The 18,866-nt window shown below is 42.6% G+C and overlaps 1 long non-coding RNA gene across 1 annotated transcript in view; it reads left to right on the plus strand.

Moving 5' to 3' along the window:
- LOC118835282 overlaps positions 1 to 16,515 on the plus strand; it is an 80,764-nt gene extending 64,249 nt beyond the window's left edge. Inside the window, exon 3 of the long non-coding RNA XR_005009495.1 lies at positions 15,717 to 16,515. This is a non-coding gene — a long non-coding RNA (uncharacterized LOC118835282). The remainder of the gene's footprint in view (positions 1 to 15,716) is intronic.
- The last annotated feature ends 2,351 nt before the right edge of the window (positions 16,516 to 18,866 follow it).

Genomic DNA, 18,866 nt, shown 5'->3' on the forward strand with positions numbered 1-18,866 from the left:
ATCTAGATCAGGTCTGCCTCATTTGGCAGTTGAACCCACGGGAATCTTAATGAGCTCTGTGTTACTAGATCCCCCTCCACCTTGATGATCCTGGGAAGTCATAGGGGAAATTGTGTTATCTTTGGTACTCCTGATTCTCTTTGTGGTGTTGCTATGAATCCAGTACCCTCATGTTCTCATCATCTGTTTTTTCTTTTTTTAAATAATCTCACCCTCTTTTAAAAGATGTATTCAGGGAAGATCCTAGAACTCATTCACACTAGAGGGTAATTAACTCCTGACAGCTTAAAGTGTTAACCTTTTCTTAAGTTTATTTGTATTTTACAGAGATCAAAATCTTAGCCTAAATAACAAAGCCCTAGTGATGGAATTTTAGTTATTTCATGCCAGAAAGTGTAGTGTCATTTTGGGGGAGGGACATTGTGGAGAGGATGAGATTGGGGACCTTCTCAGCACTACTGAAATCATGCGTTGTAGACAGACAGTTCTACCTTGGCATAAGGCTGAGCCCATAGAGTTGTTTCCAGGTCCCTTGTTTGAGGAAACCCCTCAGAGAAAACCTGGGTGGGTGGATGAGTAAAGGCAGTAGTTGACTTTCTCTGAAAACCAGATGCCATAAACCTTCAGGACTCATTTCCATGTCATCCCCAGGTTCTGCCAGTTTAGGGAAGGGCTTCCTCTGCTTCTCACTTGACAGCTCATAAAAGCATTCTCTCCCTCAATATTTCTGCCATCAACCAGAATATGTAATTAACTTACTGCAATTTAGCTTTGAGATGGATTTTCCTTTTTAGGGATGCCATAAACAACGATGCCTGCGATCCCTGGGTCGTTAATGAAGTTTGTGTTGTAGAAAAAAAATTTTGTTATAGAAGAAACTTCTCATCTCTATAAGGCAGGCCAGCATAGTGAACAGTGTGGAAGGGAATCAGGGAGACTTGGGGGGCAAGTCCTACCCTAGCTTCATGGGCCAAGATATTTAACTTCTCCAACCCTCAGTTTCCTTATCTGTAAAGTGGGTTTAATAATATCAGTAATACCTAGCTCACAGGCCTGTTATGAGGTTCAAATGAGATGGTATATGGAAAGTGCTGTATAAATGTCAGGTTTTGTTTTTGGTTTTTGGTTTTTTTTGTTCTTGCTGTTTGGTATTTGAGGAAGAGACTAGCTTCACTGTAGTTCCTGTATCCAGAGGCCAGGGACAATTTTTTTTTTATGCTGGTTGGTTTTCTTCTTTCCCTTAAAAGAACAATTTTGCTGACAAGCATATTTGAGAGAACTCTTTTTTTTTTTTTTTTGCCCACTGGCCTTGGCTTTGCCTTCAGCTGTCAATAACAGAGTGATAAATATGCAACACTTGATTTTGTCAGACTCCTTTGCAACAGTTCAACCATTTGCGCCTTTTTTTTTTTTTTAACAAAATGAAATAGCAGATCTAGATGAGGAAAACATGCGCAGGATTGGACAGAGGAGAAGTGTCTCTGAGTAGTAATAATGCATAGTTTTTATAGATCTTTTAACTTTACTAAATCCTGCCCACATTGCTCTGACCTCATCTGATAACTCAATCCAGGTCTGTGAGGTAGGTGGAACTGAGAAGATTAACTCCAGCAGTTAGAAAACTCAGTCATTAAAACATTTTCCTAAGGTCTCACATTTAATGAGTGACAGATCCAGGCCTAGGGTATAAGGTTTCCTGCCTCCACAGCCTCTTAAGTATGATATTCACCCATAGAAAGGGAGTATGAAAAGCTGTGTGTGCTATCTCTAGGAATTCTTAGCTGATTGGAAGAGTTGCTTGAGTCTGTGATAAACTCTGTCTATAGACATACCTCCGAGGTACTGTAGGTTCAGTTCCAGACCACCCCAGTAAAGGGAGTATCACAATAAAACCAGTCACATGATTTTTTTGGTTTCCCAGTGCATATAAAATTTGTTGTTGTTGGTCCTTTGTTTTCAAAGAGGACCAATGACATCATGAGGGTGATGTCTATAAAAATTTTATGTTTACCCTCTGTTGTAGCCTCTTAACTGTGTATTATGTCCCCAAAAAAATAATGTACATACCTTAATTAAAAAATACTTTATTCCTAGCCTTCAGTGAGTTGTAATCTTTTTGCTGGTGGAATGTCTTACCTCCATGTTGATGGCTGCTGACTTACCAGGGTGGTGATTGCTGAAGGTTGGGATGGCCATGGCAATTTTTAAAAATAAGACAGCCGTGAAGTTTGCCACATCAATTGACTCTTCCTATTACTTCAACATTTAGAGGCCATTATAGGGTTATTAATTGGCCTGATTTCAATATCGTTGTGTTTCAGGGAATAGCGAGGCCTGAGGAGAGGGAGGGAGTCAGGGGAATGGTAAAGGAAGCTGCCAGGCCACGTTGCCACAAGGGGATGGACTATGGCTTTGTGGGTAAGGCTGGAAGGAAAGGTGGTGCTGGGAGGGCTGGGGGTGGGGGAAGGAGTAGGGGAGGGAGTTCTGCTGTAAAACCAGGGTTTTGGGGCTTATCTGCATATCAGTTGGCGGCAGTTGGTCTTCATTTGGTGGTGGTAGAGATGGCAGTCAGCTGGAAGCCAATGTTGGTCTTCATTTGGTGGTGACAGAGATGGCAGTTAACTGGAAGCCAGTAAAAGCTGAGTCAAAGGATTGTCTAAGACCTAAAGCCCTTTTACAGGAAATTATAGATTTTTTTCTTACTTCTTCCCTTTCTTTGGCTTATCACCTACTCTTATTCCCCCTGTCTTTGGGGTCAATGAGATAGATTGTTATTATCATTGCTAAAATACTTCAGATCAGCTGATTTTCTCTTAAGCTGCCATAGAATAAAGAAATGTTGGTTTGATGCTGTTAAATGCAAAGCAGTTTGACCTTTACCTCCAGGTAAAGAAGGACATAGGAGGCAGCTGAGTGGCTCAGTGGATAGAGTGCTGGACCTGGAGTTAGGAAGACCTAAGTTCAAATCCAGCCTCAGATGCTTACTAGCTGTGTGACTGTGGACAAGTCACTTAACCCATGTTTGTCTTAATCTGCTGGAGAAGGAAATGGCAAAGCACTCCAGTATCTTTGACAAGAAAGCCCTATGGACAGTATGGTCCATGGAGTCACAAAGAGATATGACTGAAGGACTCACATAGACCTGGACTGTGTACAGTTAATTAAGTCCTCTATAGACCTTGTTCCTCATTCCTTGCTTCTCCACACTCAGAAGGCAGTAACAGTGGTAGGCTCTTAGAGGCCGTTTATCTCTAAATCCTGTGATCCTTTTAGGGTATTGTACGCAAAGGGCATTCCTGGATTGGGAGGGAGGTTAGAGTAGCTCTAAAGCCTTTCCAGCTCTGAGATTCTAGGAGACATCTAGCCCTGTCAGAGCTTCACTGACCTCAGCATGTGTGTAGGCACTGGCAGGCTGTGGGGGAGGGACTGTACCTGTGGCTCCTGTCTTTGTTTATTTGTGTGTTCCTGTCCTATGGCAGAAGGCGCTTACGTCATCAGCAGGTGTTTAACAGTGTTAGGAGTCACATCTTTCCGAATTTCCCTGGCAGGGCATCCCTTTCCCCCACCATCCTCCCCTCCTCTTTTGGCAAGCTGGAATAAAATAATTGCAGAACCATTATTGCTAAATACCATGGACATAAAATGAAGCAACCGCATGTGATGAACCAAAGAGCAGAGCGTTTACAGCTCCGCAGTGCTGAATTTATGTCTCCTCTTACCTAGGACAGCTTTCTTATCCACATATTATCAAGTGCAGGGAGCTATTCCAGCCACTCTCCTGTTTAATGTTATGATAATGACACTAGCAAGAGAGGAGATGGCAACGTTTTATTTGTTTGGGGGGTTTGGGGCTTTCTTTTTTTGCCTTTTAATTGTCACATGTTTCTCAGTACTCCTGACTTTTAAAAGATAGAGGTTTTTCAGGCATCTTCTTAGCCAACCTCTTAAAAAAATTATCTGAAAGACTTTGTTGAATGGTGTTTTCCTTTAGATCTTGTTTGGGGTTTTTTCTTTTTTTCCAGTAGAGGTAGGTATGGTATATTGGAGAAGAGTAGGTATGGAGTTAGAGACCAGAATTTCTTCACTTCTGTTCCAAGGGAAGGGCTCCTTGAAGAAGCCATTCGTGCTTGTTTTGTTGTTGTCCGTTTGCTTTTTAACGTTTATTGTATATTAGAGATATAATCATTGCTATCCCCAACACAAGATTAAAACTGGATTCCTTCTTTATCGGATGGTCAGTACTAAAACCGCACTGTGGATATTACTCCAGGGGATAGTGACCTTGTAGGTGGTCCTGTGTACATAATTCGTTAGGACTCAGGATGAAATTGTTAGGACTTTTTACTTTTAGTGGAGTCTACGTTAGTTAACAGTCCCATATTGAAATTTTCTTATGGACATAGTTAACATCTCATGTTGGGAGAGAGGGTCAATGCGCGTACTCCTTCAAAGGCATATTACAGCAGTCTTTGCTGCATACATGTTCTGAGTGGAGGATCCTATCCTACCATCTCTGACGAGGACCATGCCTCAGGCAACCTTCCTTGTGGAGAAAATTCTTAGAATGGGTAATTGCTTGATCAAGGAAAGAACTTGACTTTTGCCTTGACTTTCCTGTTACTTTGGAGGGAAAGATTTGTTCATGATGATGGTGATATGCTAAACTCAGATTTCTTGTATGGGTAATTGACTGGTTGGTCCTTGGGCCTAATAAGTCTGCTAAATGACCTTGCCTAAGTCATGCCACAGTGTCCAGCAAGGCCTTATGGATTGAGAGCAGACCTCTGAAGTAGGAAGACTCCTGTGGCATATACTGGTCAAATCACTAAGCTTTTTTATTGCCACCAGGCAACCCTTTAAAAAGACTATGAGTTAGAATGCACTTGCCAGTTTGTATTGGGAGAGGGAGTTTCCTCAGTAGGACTTCTCTTTAACCAATGGAATCAGAAGCCTAGAGTCTCTAGACCAAAAAAAAAAAATGTCACACTAACAGGTGACTTTCATTAGATACTCTATGTAACTAGAAACTTTGAGCCTTAGTATGTCAAAGATTCAGTTATATTTGGAGTCAGGTCTGTTTTCCATTGAATGGAAGGCTCTCTTTTACCACCAAGGGACATTTAAAAAACTTAGGGTACTGTCCTGTTGACTAATAGTATATGCTCTGTCTATGATGGTGGGGAATGTGAATAAGTACATCATTCCAGCATCTGGCAAAGAGATAGCAGAAGAAAGGGAAGCCGGTAGCCAAGACAGTTTATAGATGTAGTCATCATGTCCAAATGACCACAGCGAGGCCATATGTTTGTGGCTTTCCTGTATCCACTCAGGATGCAAAGCATCTGGTATCTTCTCGGTCCTACACACACCCATACCTGACTTCTTATGAGAAATCTACCACCAAATTGATGGGACATTTAACACGTACCATGTCTTTGCTTTTGTTTCATCTAACATGTGTTTAACAAATACGTTTTCCAACTTTATTAAGTATCTGCTGTATAGACTACTGTGTTAGGGAAGTGGTAGATGTGAAGTTCAGAAATAAGGTGCAGCCCCTGCCTTTATGGAAGTTACAAGAGTTGCAAAATGAAGTATGATATGTGATGTCCAAGTGAGAGAAGCATGGACCTAGCTAGGAAGGCTTTGCAGTCTTTGAGCTGGGCTCCAAAGGATGGGCAGGAAATCTCCAAGCAAAGAGAGAGAAGGCTTGCCTAGCACTGGGAACAGCCTGAGCCCAGGCTAGGCAGGCATGAGACCAGCCTCTGTATTCAGGGTACAAGGAATTTTCTGTTTGGGGAGGAATGTAAAGCACATGGAGGGGAATAGTTTGAGATTAGGCTGGAAAAGCAGGTTAGCATGGTTGTGGAGGGCCCTGAATGCCAGGCAGTGAAGTTTGAGCTTTCCTTAACAGGCAATAGCAGAGGTATGAGATGACCTGATCTCTGCATTAGAAAGATTATTCTGATAGTGACACAAAGGGCAGATTGGTGGAAGGAGAGAGAGGAGGCAGAAATTTCAGACAGGTTATAATGAGGGCTTGTACTCACATAGCGGCGATGAGAATAGAGGTGGTGACAGATGTGAGAGGAATTGGCAGGACTTGGTAACTAATCAGATATGAGAGGTAAAAGGAGAGAGAAGAGTCATAGATAGCTTCAAATTTATGAACAAGGGAGGTTGAGTGAATGATGGCATCAGGCAAGAAAAGTGAGATCAGGAGGAGGCGTGGGTTTTGAGACAAGATAATGAGCTCAGTCTTTGACATTTTGGGCTTGAGATTGCAGTGGAGTATCTGGGTAGAGATGGGCTGTAGCCCATTAGAGATGTGTCTGTAGCCCAGAAGGAAGGTCAGTACTCCTTTACACATGATACAGTCAACAAGCATTTATTAACTGCCAGATGCTGTGCTAAGCTCTGGGTATACAAATATAAGTGAATAAGACAACCCCTACCCTCAAGGAACTTCTGTTCTGATGGGAGAAGAAAACACATAAAGGGGAAGGGATTGGTAGGGGGGTACCTGAGAAGGTGTGGGGTTTCTCTGGAGGAGTGGAGAGGAAGGAGGAAGTTGAATCAGAAGTGAAGTTAACCATGACCAGAACCCCTGATGAAATAGTGGACTAAGGCTCGGTACTGGCCAATAAGGAGACCTTTAGTTACTCAATCAATAAACATTTATTAAGTGCCTAGGTGGCACAGTAGATAGAGCTCAGGTCCTGGAGTCAGGGAGACTCATCTTCATGAGTTCAAATTTGACTTCAGATACTTACTAGCTGTGTGATCCTGGGCAAGTCACTTAACCCTGTTTGCCTTAGTTTCCTCATCTCTGAAATAAGCTGGAGAAGGAAATGTCAAGCCGCACCAGTATCTTTGCCAAGAAAACCCCAAATGGGGTCATGATGACTCAGACACAACTGAAAAATGACTCAATGGTAGTTGTACCAGGCTCTGTGCCAAAGGATGGGGATACAAAAAGAAGCAAAAGACAGGCCCTGTCTTCAGGGAGCTTAAAAGGGAAGGCTGCTGATGAGGAGGTAAAGTCCAGAGAGAGATAAATGGGAAGTAAAGCCAGCAGAAGGTGATGTTATTGTCAGACAGGATTGTCAGAGAATGGGGGAGAGCATGGGCTGTGAAGCCTCTCTGTTTATTTTTATTCTAAGCTTAGTAACTATCATAAAAACAAATGTTCAGATAAATAAACAGGAATATAAATAACGGAATTCATACATAAATCCATAAACTCAGAGGAATTAGTCAGCATTGTTTTTGTTTTGGAGACTGGCTCCCCTCCATCTTGGCCAGGCTGGAATGCAGGGACCACTTAGATGGCCCCCTTCCCTGCAGTGATGAGCCCATCCTTAGGCAGCCTGGTGGTAGATGTCTCCTCCTGCCCCCTCTTGCTGGAGACCTGATTACTACTCAGTCCTCTCTTGCCCATTTCAGCTCAGATTCCCACACTCAAACACTTCTCTAGACTAGGCCTCCTCCATTAGCAGGGATGACAGGTCTGCTTCACTACCCTGCTCATTCAGCACGGGGCCATCTCTCACTAGTTGTCTTTGATTCCTCCCCACCCCCACCCCCAGCTGAGAGTCTCCTCCCAGAATGCCTTGTCTAGAGCTCTTCAGTGCCCTTGTCACATTGTTCCTTTGTATTATTTGGTTGTTTTGTTTGTTGTAAGAGTGTGACCATCGTTTAGCAAGCACAGTCCTTGCACACTTCTCATTAATTTTTGTTGATTATGTACATTCATGATAATTTGGGTGGTCCGTCAGTAAGCCCCCAAGCATTTATTAAGTATTTCTTGTGAGCCAGTTCCAGTGCTAAGCACTGGGGGTACAGAGCATCAGAAGAAAGGCTTCTGGGAGAGGTGGTGATATGATGATGAGAATGCCGACAACAGTAATGATAACAACGTCTGTAGAACATTTCCAGGTTTGCCAGGTAATTTACAAATATTTTATCTATACAACAACCCAGAGAGGTAGGGGCTATTATCACCCCATTTTACATATGGGGAAACTGAGGCAGAAACCAATTAAATGACTTGCCCAGAGTCACACAGCTAGCAAGTTTCTGAGGCTGGATCTCAACTTGGGTCTTCCTGACTCAATCTAGGTTCAGCACTCTATCCCCTGTATCACCTAGCTGCACCTGAGCTGGGTCATAAAAGAAGTTAGGGATTCTAAAAGATGGAAGCTAGGAAGGGAGTGCAGTCCAGGCATGAGGAGTACTTTGTGTAAAGGCATGGAGGTGGGAGGTGGAGTACTAAATATAGGGAACAGCAGCCAGTTGGGCTGTGACATAGAGTGCATGAAAGGGAAAATATACAGTAAACTTGGAAAGATAGACTGGAGCCAGATTGTTGTGGTTTGTCCTTCGCTCTCAAGGAAGACCATGACATCGGGAAGGTGATGCTGTGACTTGCAAGTGAATTGGATTCAAGTGAGGGAGGGCTGTGCAAGGTCACCAGCCTCACTTTCTCCTCTGGAGCCATCTGGGTCCAGTGGCCAGATACAGATCAGGACAGCTAGAGATGGTCACTTAGAGCCAGATTATGAAAGGCAGGAAATACCAGCCTGAGGAGTTTGTATTTTATCCTAGAGCCTCAGTATCCATGACTGCCCCCTTGAGGGATAAGGGTGGAAATGCTGAAAGGGCTCGTAGGATCATAAACTTAGAGTTGAAAAGGGTTAGTCTAACATCCTCCTTTTATTACAGATAAGGAAACTGAGCCAGAAAGGGGCAGGGATTTGCCTGAGCACACATCCTCTGACCCTGGAGCCAGCGTCCTTTGTGTTGCTGGGCCACTTGGCTTGAGAGGATTTTCCTTGATGTGGAGGGTGGCAAACGGGGTGGGATCCTTCCCTCATCCGAAGAGCATTCTCCCTGAATGGGAGAACGCACAAAGGGAGGCTCTGTGCTCTGTGGTGCTCAGAAGAAACCAGCTGATACATGTTCTGCCACTTAGACTCCAAGCATATTTGTTTGTCCTTGAAATCCTGACCAGCCCTAGGTGGGCTGGAGCAGCTGGTTACTTTTATTTTTGAAAGCTCCAGTCCCTTTTAAATTTACTGTACAAATGTCCAAGAGCTAATCATCACCATGGCTAGTGCCTTTGAACATCCCATAGAGGTGCATGAGAAAGTTCCAGCAGCTTCTAAGGAAGTGAAAAGATAGCCACCTATATCCAGACTGTTTATCATATTTTAGAGCCCCCTCTCAGATGAATAATCTTGTTTCTCCCCTCTCCCCCACACCGGCAGGCAGCGTCTGTGTGGAAGTATCTGCAAAGTAGCTTATGCATTGTATAAGAGAATGTACCCAAGAGCTGTTTCCCAGAGGATGATGAGCCTTTAACCACTGTGAGAAAACCAGCTGCAAATGGCTTGTTTGTTGAAAACACACACACACACATTCCCCACAGCTCATTCTTGTTCCCATATTCTTAGGTGGGAGTTTGGGACCCCTGAGTTGTGTCCTTGGGAATGAAACTGCTGGTTTTTGCTGAACTGACATCATTTGAAGTCAGTGAATACTGGCAGTGTATAACCAGGAGTCCTCTTTGCCACCTATTACGTGTGAGTCCTTGAGCAGTAACAGAAGTAATAACAGCTAATGTCGATATAGTCCTTTAAGGCTAGCAGACCTCTTTACATATACAGGCTTTAATAACTTCAAACTGCCCTAAGACTTTTGGTACACCCTCTGTTATCTCATTTGATTCTCTCAGGCTAACTCTCTGTGTCTCCATTTCCAGTCTGGCATGGTGGGGGGGAAACCAAAGCTCTGGGCTTGGAGTCAGGACAGAGCTCCAGCACTTATTAGCTTAGGAAAGTCACTAACCCTCTCAGAGTCTCAATCTCTTTGTCACTTAAAGCATGTGGATAATAATATTTGCACATCCCTACTTCACAGGGTTGTTGTGAGGAAAGTGCTTTGTAAAGCTAAAAGCCGTAAAAAATGTCATTAATAGATTAGGGATTGTATAAGGATTTATTTTACGTAGCTCCATTGGCAGATTTAGGAGTAGTGGGTAGATGTGGCAGATTTGGGATCTCTGGGAAGAAGGAAGAAAGGGAGGAAGGAAGGGAAGGTGGAAGGAAGGGAGGGAGGAAAGAAGAAAGGGAAAGAGGAAGACAAGGAAGAAGGAAGGGAAGGAGAAAAGAGGAAGGAAAGGAAGAATGGAGGGAGGAAGGGAGGAAAGAAAGGATGGAAGGGAAGGAGGGAGGAAAGGAAAAGAAGGAAGAAAGGGAGAGAGGATAGGAAAAGAAGGAAGGGCGGAGGGAAGGAACACCTACTCTGTGCCAGGCACCATGCTAAATTCTTTACAAATATCGTTTCATTTGGTCCTCCCCACAACCCTGCAATGTAATCTCTGTTATCCTATTTTACAGCTAAGGAAACCAAAGCAAACATAGGTTAAGGTACTTGACTTACATAGCATCGTAGCTACTGAGTGTCTGAGAGTAGATGGGAACTTGGGTCTTGGTAACTCTAGGCCCAGTGCTCTAGCATTGCACCTTGCTGCCCCTAGGGAAAACGTTTGAACAATTAGAGCTATCCAAAAGTCAGATGGGATGCTGCAAGAATTAGCGGCTTTCTTATTACTGGAGGTCTTCAAGCAAAGACTGAATGAAGCCCACTTACTGGGGGCCTTTCGTTCAGTTATAGGTTGTACTAGATGGCCTCTGAGGTCCCTTCCAGCTCCAAGACTCTGAAATACTCTGATTCTGGAGTACCTGTACTTCCTACCTAAGGGCTGTCTGGACAGAAATACTTATAAACTCTCAAGTGCTATATAAATAAATAGCACTTATTATCCTTATATAGTATTACTTACTACTACTAATTATAAGCAATATTAGTAGGTATATGTTCATTATTAATATTGTTTAATGTCTCTTTACAAAGAACTTAAACCACAATCACAGAGTCCAGGACCAAGTAATTGCCACAAGATTTTTTCAGTGTGACATTCAAGCATGAACTTTCCATTCCCTTTCAGGGTAATGGTCTCCATTGCCCAGGGACAGAATTGGTGAAGAAGGGGGAAAAGGGATCCTGGCCACCATTTTGCTGATATAATATCTTGCATAACACTCTGTTTTGCTGAAGGGATATTCTCTTGGAATGAATTTTTTTTCCTCTTCTGAGGAGTGGCCAACTCAGTAAGAGGTCCCTGAAGAAATTCTCTACTGTGGAGTTGTTAGCAGTGAGTTTTCATTTAGCTCACAGCTTCAGACAGTAAGATGGCTACTTGCTATGTGTCCCAAGGAGTTCACAGAGTTCATCACAGTAGGATCAAGAGTTAGAATTCCAGAAGCTAAGTGCAAATATGGGCAGTGGGCAGGACCAGATAGAGTGATGGTATTGATCTCTGTTTCCTTATCAGAGTTTCCTTGGACAATCACTAGAAAAGAGCTCCAGCAGGTAGTTAAGTCAGGAGATAGTTTTGTTCTAGAATGAGGGGATATAAATATAACTGGTGTGGGAGATAGAGCCAGTAACTTCATCTATGTCTGGGATTGGGTAGTAGTAGGAGGGGTTGCATCGCCTCCCACCCCCTCTACCAGCTACCAGAGCATTTGCACGTATAGTGAACCCAGATCCTCTGCAACACTCCTATGGTTCCTCCTGTTTCTCTCTCTATCCCTGTAAGAAGCAATCACTAGCCTTTTAGGAGATACCTGTTCCAGCCCCTTCCCATTTCTCATCCCAGTCCTCCTCAGCACTAACCCAAACTATGTCCCATCCCACCTGCCCACCCCTTTCACCATGCCCTTTGGAATTCCTGTTCTATAGACAATAAATTCCCTTTCATCTTGGATCTCTTTCTCTTTTCGTTCCTCCCATCTACTAACTCTTACTGAGACCTGGCTCCTTCTTGACCATCCCCACTGAAGAAATCATCCACACTACATCCCCAGTTGTCCTTCCTGGAACTTGCTGTACTTTCTGACATTCCCCCAACACCCTGGACCTGGAGAGGGAGTTGGAGTATGCCTTGTTCCTCACTTTCCCTTCTCTACCTCTATCACTCCACAGCTTTCCCTCCTTTTGATGTCCACTGATTCAGAATTTTCTGCCCAGTCCATATCATGGAGGCTGTCGTATGTTGATCTCCAGGTCACTGTCCTTCCTTTCTCAAGGAGTTCAGTTGCCAACGAGTGTTTATTCATTTATTAATCCCATACTATATGCCTTGCATTGTGCTAAGCACTGGCTCACCCTCTTCTCTGTTCAACAACTTCTACCTTTAATTCTAAGGGACTTGAATATTTACATAGATTTTCCCTAAAATTTCCTACCCTATCAATTCCTCCGTTTCCTTAAGTCTCATGACTTTCTTTACTCCACTGGATCTTACCATTATTCACAAGTCTTTACTTCCCTAGTTAGAAACTCTGATATTCCCCCATCTGGCCATAACCTCCTGTCATTCTGCCTCTCCCTATGCCTTACCTGTCCTAAACTTATTCTTTTCACTTATAAAGGCCTTCAGTCCTTCCATGAAATCCCCAGTAACTCACTTGTTAGCCATTTCAACTCCACACTGTCCTTTGTTCTGGAGTCCCTCTCCCTCATGTCTTATTGTCATTTATTTCTTGCAAACTTCAACACTGGATTTTTCCTGTCATCTTCCCCCTCTGCTGTAATTCACTATTTGTTGAATGGAACTGGAAGAAGTCACAGTCATGCATGCTGACTTGAGTACATTATAAATTCATGTTATTCGACCTCAACCGGCCCTCACTACAGCAAGAAGTCCTTTTATTCCTCCCAGATTGATTCCCTATCTCAGTCCCCACAAAATTAATTCCAAACCTTCTCTTCCCTCCTCAAGTCTCCTATACCACCCTCCTTTGACCCCTACCCTTGCCATTCAGCTTAATCTTCATCTTCCTCCAATCTCTTCAACTCAAACCCCCATTGACATGATCTCCCATTCTCTCCTTTCCCCCAGTCATTGACAAAGAGATGGCCTTTGTTTTTACCGAGCCTGACCCCAGTACTTATGGACTGAATCCCATCTACTCCTGTCTTGTCCAGCAGATTGCATCCTTAGTCAGTCTCTCTCTCTCTCTCTCTCTCTCTCTCTCTCTCTCTCTCTTTCTCTCTTTCTCTCTCAATCTCTCTCTCTCATTCTCATTTTCAGCTTCTCATCAATACTGGTTCCTCCCCCACAGCTTTCAAACATGTCTGAGGCTGTTTCTTCCATCCTTAAAAAGCGTTCACTAGAACTACCATCTTTCAATCTGTTGTCCTATCTCTCTCCTCCTTTTTCCAGCCAAATTCTATGAAGAATTTTTTCTGTACTTGCTGCTTCTACTTCCTTTACTCAAACTCAACTGGAACAGTTCTCTCCAAAGTTACCATTGATCTCTTAATTACTAGATCAAACGGTCTTTTTAAACTTAGTCCTCATTCTTCTCAGTCTCTCTGTACATTTGACACTGCTGACCACCCTCTCCCCTGGGACACTCTGTCTGTCTCTTCTCTGTGTTTTGTGACTCTCCTGGTTCTACCTTTTTGACTTCTCCTACTCAATTATCTTTCTTTATTTATCATCCATATCCTACCCGCAACTGGAGGTGTTCCCTAGAGTTCTGTTCTAGTCCTTTTTCACTTTTCTCTCCACATTATCAGATTCCATTGATTTAACTATCATCTTTAGTATGGATGTCTCCTGGATCTATATATCCATCCCTAGTCTCTCCTCTGACCTTTAGTCCCCCATTAGTATTTGATTATTGGATGTCCCAGAGACATATCAAACTCAAAATGTCCAAAATTGAACTCATTATCTTTTTTTAATAGTATTTTATTTTTTTCCCAGTTACATGTCAAGACAACTTTTAGCATTCATCTTTACAAGATTTTGAGTTGCAAATTTTTCTCTCTCCCTCCCCTCCTCCATTCCTCCAAAATAGTAGGCAATTTGATATAAGTTACATATATGCTATCATGTAAAACATATTTCCATATTAGTCACCGCTGTGAAAGAAGAAACAGATCAAAAGGAAAAATACCATGAAAAAGAATAAAGTAAATGAAAAAAATATCCTTCAGTCTGCATTCACAGTCCTTCAGTTCTTTAACTGGATGTGGATAGTATTTTCCTTCATGAGTCCTTTGTATTTGTCTTAGATCATCGTGTTGCAGAGAAGAGCTGGGTCATTCAAAGTCGATCATCACACAGTGTTGCTGATACTGTATACAATGTTTTCCTGGTTCCGCTCATTTCTTTTTGTATCAGTTTGTACAAGTCTTTACAGATTTTTCTGAAATCTGCCTGTTCATCATTTCTTATTGCACAATAGTATTCCATTATATTCATATACCACAATTCAGCCACTCCCCAATTAATGGGCATCCTCTCAATTTCCAATATTTTGCTACTACGAAAAAGGCTGCTATAAATATTTTTGCACATGTAGGCCCTTTCCCCCTTTTTATGGTCTCTTTGAGATACAGACCTAGTAGTGGTATTCCTGGATCAAAGGATTTGCAGTTTGATTGTCCTTTGGGGTAACCATGTAAACTCATTATCTTTTCCCTCAAATCTTCCCCTCATCCAAACTTAAATTTTTTTTTTGTCTAGGACACCACCATCCTTCCAGTCTCCCAGTTTCATAATCTTGGCATTAGCCTCAATTCCACACTCTTCTTCATCCCATATATCCAATCAGTTGCCACATCTTGCCATTTTTACCTCTGCAACAAACATCTCTTACATCCAACCCTTTTTCTCCCCTCACATAGATACCACTTCATTTCAGGCCATCACCATTCATGTAGTTTGTTGTCATGGCTTCTTAACTGGTCTTTCACCACTCTGATCAATCCTCCACTGTAATTTTTCCTAAGCGCACATCTGACTATATGATTCCCCTCCTCGGTCAACTCCAGTAGCTTCCTATTGCCTTTTGGATCAAACAGATTCCTGGTTAGCTTTTAAAACCCCTTACCACTTAGCCCCAATCTGTATTACCAACTTTGTTGGACATTTTTCTTCCCTGTATATTGTGTTCTAACCAAACTACTCTTCTCCACATGGTATAGTAGGAACCCTAGATTTTATGTTAGAAAAGGTGGGCTCAGATCTAGCCTCTGACACTTTGGACAAGTTATTCCTCCTCTCCAAATGTTTCCTTAACTATAAATGAAAGGTTTGGACGGGGTGATGTCTGTGGTCCCTTGTAGTTCTTTATCGTGTGCTATACTTAAACATAACCATTGCATTAGTCTTCCTTTTAACACTGCCGACGTTTCCTGCTGACTTCCTTTCTTATAACACGGAACTACAGTTGAGTGAAACAGATTGCCCCATTGGCCATGTCTGACAACGTGGGCCTCCTTCCACCCTTTTGTTTTATCACCTCCTCTCTCCAGAGAGGAGGGAGGCATACTTCATTGCAAGCCCTCTGAAATCATGATTGGGTCATCATTAATCTCGATGTCTTTCAGGATATATTCTTCTATCTTAAATAGAAGGAGTCTGGGTCAGGAGGCAGGGAGAGTCTGATGATAGAAAATGTCCTCTAAGAAGAGTTTCTGCCAAAGTGAACGATACAGTTTAATTAAATACAGTATACTACATTGCCATCAGGTGCAGTTCACGTGGGATAAGCTATAGATATCCTTCTGGGATGCAAGATGCTTCCCCAGCAACTTCACTTAAAAGACTTGTCTTTTTTTCTTGCTTGTAGGTCTTCACTTAGAAAGCAGCAAGTCCGAAAAAGGAGGAACAAGACACCATTCTTAACACCCAGTTCTGGGAAAGCTTTCCCAGGGTCCTCCTGGTAAGGATGAGGCAGCTCAAAGGGAAACCCAAGAAGGAGACTTCAAAAGATAAGAAGGAGCGGAAGCAAGCCATGCAGGAGGCCCGGCAGCAGATCACCACCGTCGTGCTGCCTACGCTGGCTGTGGTGGTGGTCCTGATCGTGGTGTTTGTCTATGTTGCCACGCGCCCCGCCACTACTGAGTGAGCCATGCCTCACCCCATCTCAGGACTGGAGGGGACTAGATCAGGAGAGAAGAAAGGAGGCAGGAAAGAAAAGCCAAAAAGGAAAAAAAAATTTGCTTCTAATTTCAGAGACTTTAATGCTACTGAGCCTGAAGCTCCCTATCTCCTCTGGCCTTGGGCTTGATTAAAATTTCTCAGTTCTCTTGGAATGTAATAGGAAATGTATTATCAGTGAATGTGCCATACAACTTATGGTCCACTTCATGTGCCTTTCAGACTTAAAAAAAGGGTGTTTCTTTCTAAAACCGATGTATATGTAGCTCCACTTGGAGAAGGGAGAAATCTGCCGTGCCATAAATCTGTATGAATCAGCTTTCCACTCATTCCTGTCATCTAGAGCATAGTTCCTATGGCTCTTTCATACATGTGCTTCACCACTTCCAAAGGGACTGTACGTCTCTGTGCTTCATGTGATTTGAAATATATCAACTCAAAGGTTAAATATTTATTTTTGGAATAAAGGAGATTATAGCCTTAAATGGGATGTTTATCTTGTTTTTCTGCAAGTTCCTAACCATTGTCTTGGTCTTCCTTGAAGTGCAAAGTTGTGACAAGTGCTGAACTTGGAGTCAGGAAACCTGAGTTCAACTTCTGGCTTGACCACCTACTAGCTTTGGGACCCTTCCCCTCTTTGGGCTTCACTTGCCTCTTTTGTAAAGTGAGGGGGTTGGCCTAGATGATCTAAGATTCCTTCTAGTTCTAGCATTTCTATAATTCTGTGACTTTTTTTCCACATGCTAGTTATTCTTTGTTCTATTTGCCTCAGCCTATACTTCTTTCTTCCTTTTTGTACCTCTCCTTTTCTTCCCTGCTGCATACTCCATTAAAATGATACTCCTGCATCGCTATTATGGAATCTGCCGGCTAAATGTATAGTCCTGTTGTACACTGCCCCAGTCAGACCGCATCTTAGTTATGGTATTCATTTCCAAGTGCCATGTTCCAGGAAGGCTGCATAGAAGAAGTGGTGTCCCTTCCATTCCTGATTGTTTCCCAAGTGAATCATTTTCAGATCAGATTGAGAATATTTTAATCAATGCAGAAAAAATGCCTTTGCTGGATCGTTGGAGCAAAATTGAGTTATGATTGGCATGCATGAGGCAAGAATGCTGATTTACATCCATTAGGCTTACCTATTGAAACATTTACAAACTGCCACACGAAGGTGGTCCCCAAAGTGGCAGGCAGGCATTTTCTGTTCCTCAGTGAAAACATGAAATACAATTAAGCTTGGGTTCCAGATGGGTGTGAAATATAAATTGCCCATTTGGGTCAGTTCCTTAAAAGAAACAAATAAAAAACAATGAAATGGCATTTTAGGCCCTGGCTTTGTAGAGGAGCTTGTCAACTTTAGCAGGCCTTTAAAACTTTCTTTTCTGCCTTTTAAAAACAAAGTCCTACTAATACATCTTGCTTCTATGTCTATTTTCTTGTCATTGCTGATTACAGAGATATTTGTGTACACGGAAGCACTTCTAATTTCCCTTCCTGTCTGATTCATTCATGGCTCTATCCACAACTGAGGTTATGGAGCATCTTAGAGTCCATCCTGTGGAAGGAAAGAAACATTGTCCATTGTAAGCATTAGAGGTCAAAAGTGATGGTTTACAGGTGCAAGAGGGAGTCCCAGAGCCCATCTGTGTATAGATGATGAAACTGATGCCAGCCCAAGGAGGTTGTTGTGACTTGCCCAAGGTCACATTGTGGATAAGCTGGCAGAGGCAGAATCCAACATCCTCATTGTGTACATGAGGTCCTGACACCCAGAGAGGTTCTGACTAGCCTCAAGATCACACACGTATCACTGACCTCCTGTGTACCACTCATCTCTGAAAGTTCACGTTCATTGGACTGTTACCAAGGAAGGGTGAACATAGGCTTCCTGGAGTACACCAACGTGGCACTGGCTTGATGAAGGGGTTTTTAACATTGAAGTATCTGTTGCCAAGTGGAAGTTATTTGTTGGGTTTCTAGTTTTTCTTTCTCAGCAGTTTTTAAAACCTTGCTACCCTTCTGTTAACCAGTTGTGTTTCTAAGGAAGGAATTGGAAAAAGAAACTGACATTTACATGGTTGAGTTTAATATTCCTCTGCCTGGTTCAGAGTTTATGCCTTTTCAGGTAATTCACTAAGACTCAATAGGCAAGGCAGCTTGGATGGATGGATGGATGGATGGATGGATGGATGGATGGACGGATAGATAGATAAGTGTATATAGTGGGCATATGAGTAGATAGATACAGTTGGGTAGATAGGTAGGTAGATGGATAGAACATTTGTTAAGCTCTTTCTACATACCAAGAATTGTGCAGAACACCAAAGACATAAATAAAAGCAGGCAAAGCTGTCCCTGCCCTCAAGAAGTTCACTTTATCATGAGAGAAGATAACACGTATAGGGATGCAGGAAAGTGGGATGGGAAGTGGTAATAGGAAAGTGGATCATTCCTTGTCCTTGAGAGGAAAATCAGAGCCAAGGGACCGAGAGTCCATGTTTATGTGGGCATTGCATTCTACATCTTAATGCACCTATCTGTGGCTAAAATATTTCACCACCCTATAGCCCACTGTCTGGTGATTAGCCTCTCTGAATCTGGTTAAGCTATAACATGGATGATTATCCCGCATTCTGTCACTGGCCCCATACTGAAGATATTTTCAGTTCCGTAGAACCCTTCTCAGGGTAATTTTAAAAAATTCGCAATTGAAGGAAATACCAAATTTCAGTTAGAAGTGAATGAAAATAAAGATGAAAATTTTTTTTCTCCCATTCAAGTTCACAGATCTCCTAACACTTATCCACAAGATCTCTTGGGGTTTTGTAGACCTCCATTT

Source organism: Trichosurus vulpecula, chromosome 2, assembly GCF_011100635.1.
Source record: "Trichosurus vulpecula isolate mTriVul1 chromosome 2, mTriVul1.pri, whole genome shotgun sequence".
Lineage (NCBI taxonomy): Eukaryota > Metazoa > Chordata > Mammalia > Diprotodontia > Phalangeridae > Trichosurus > Trichosurus vulpecula.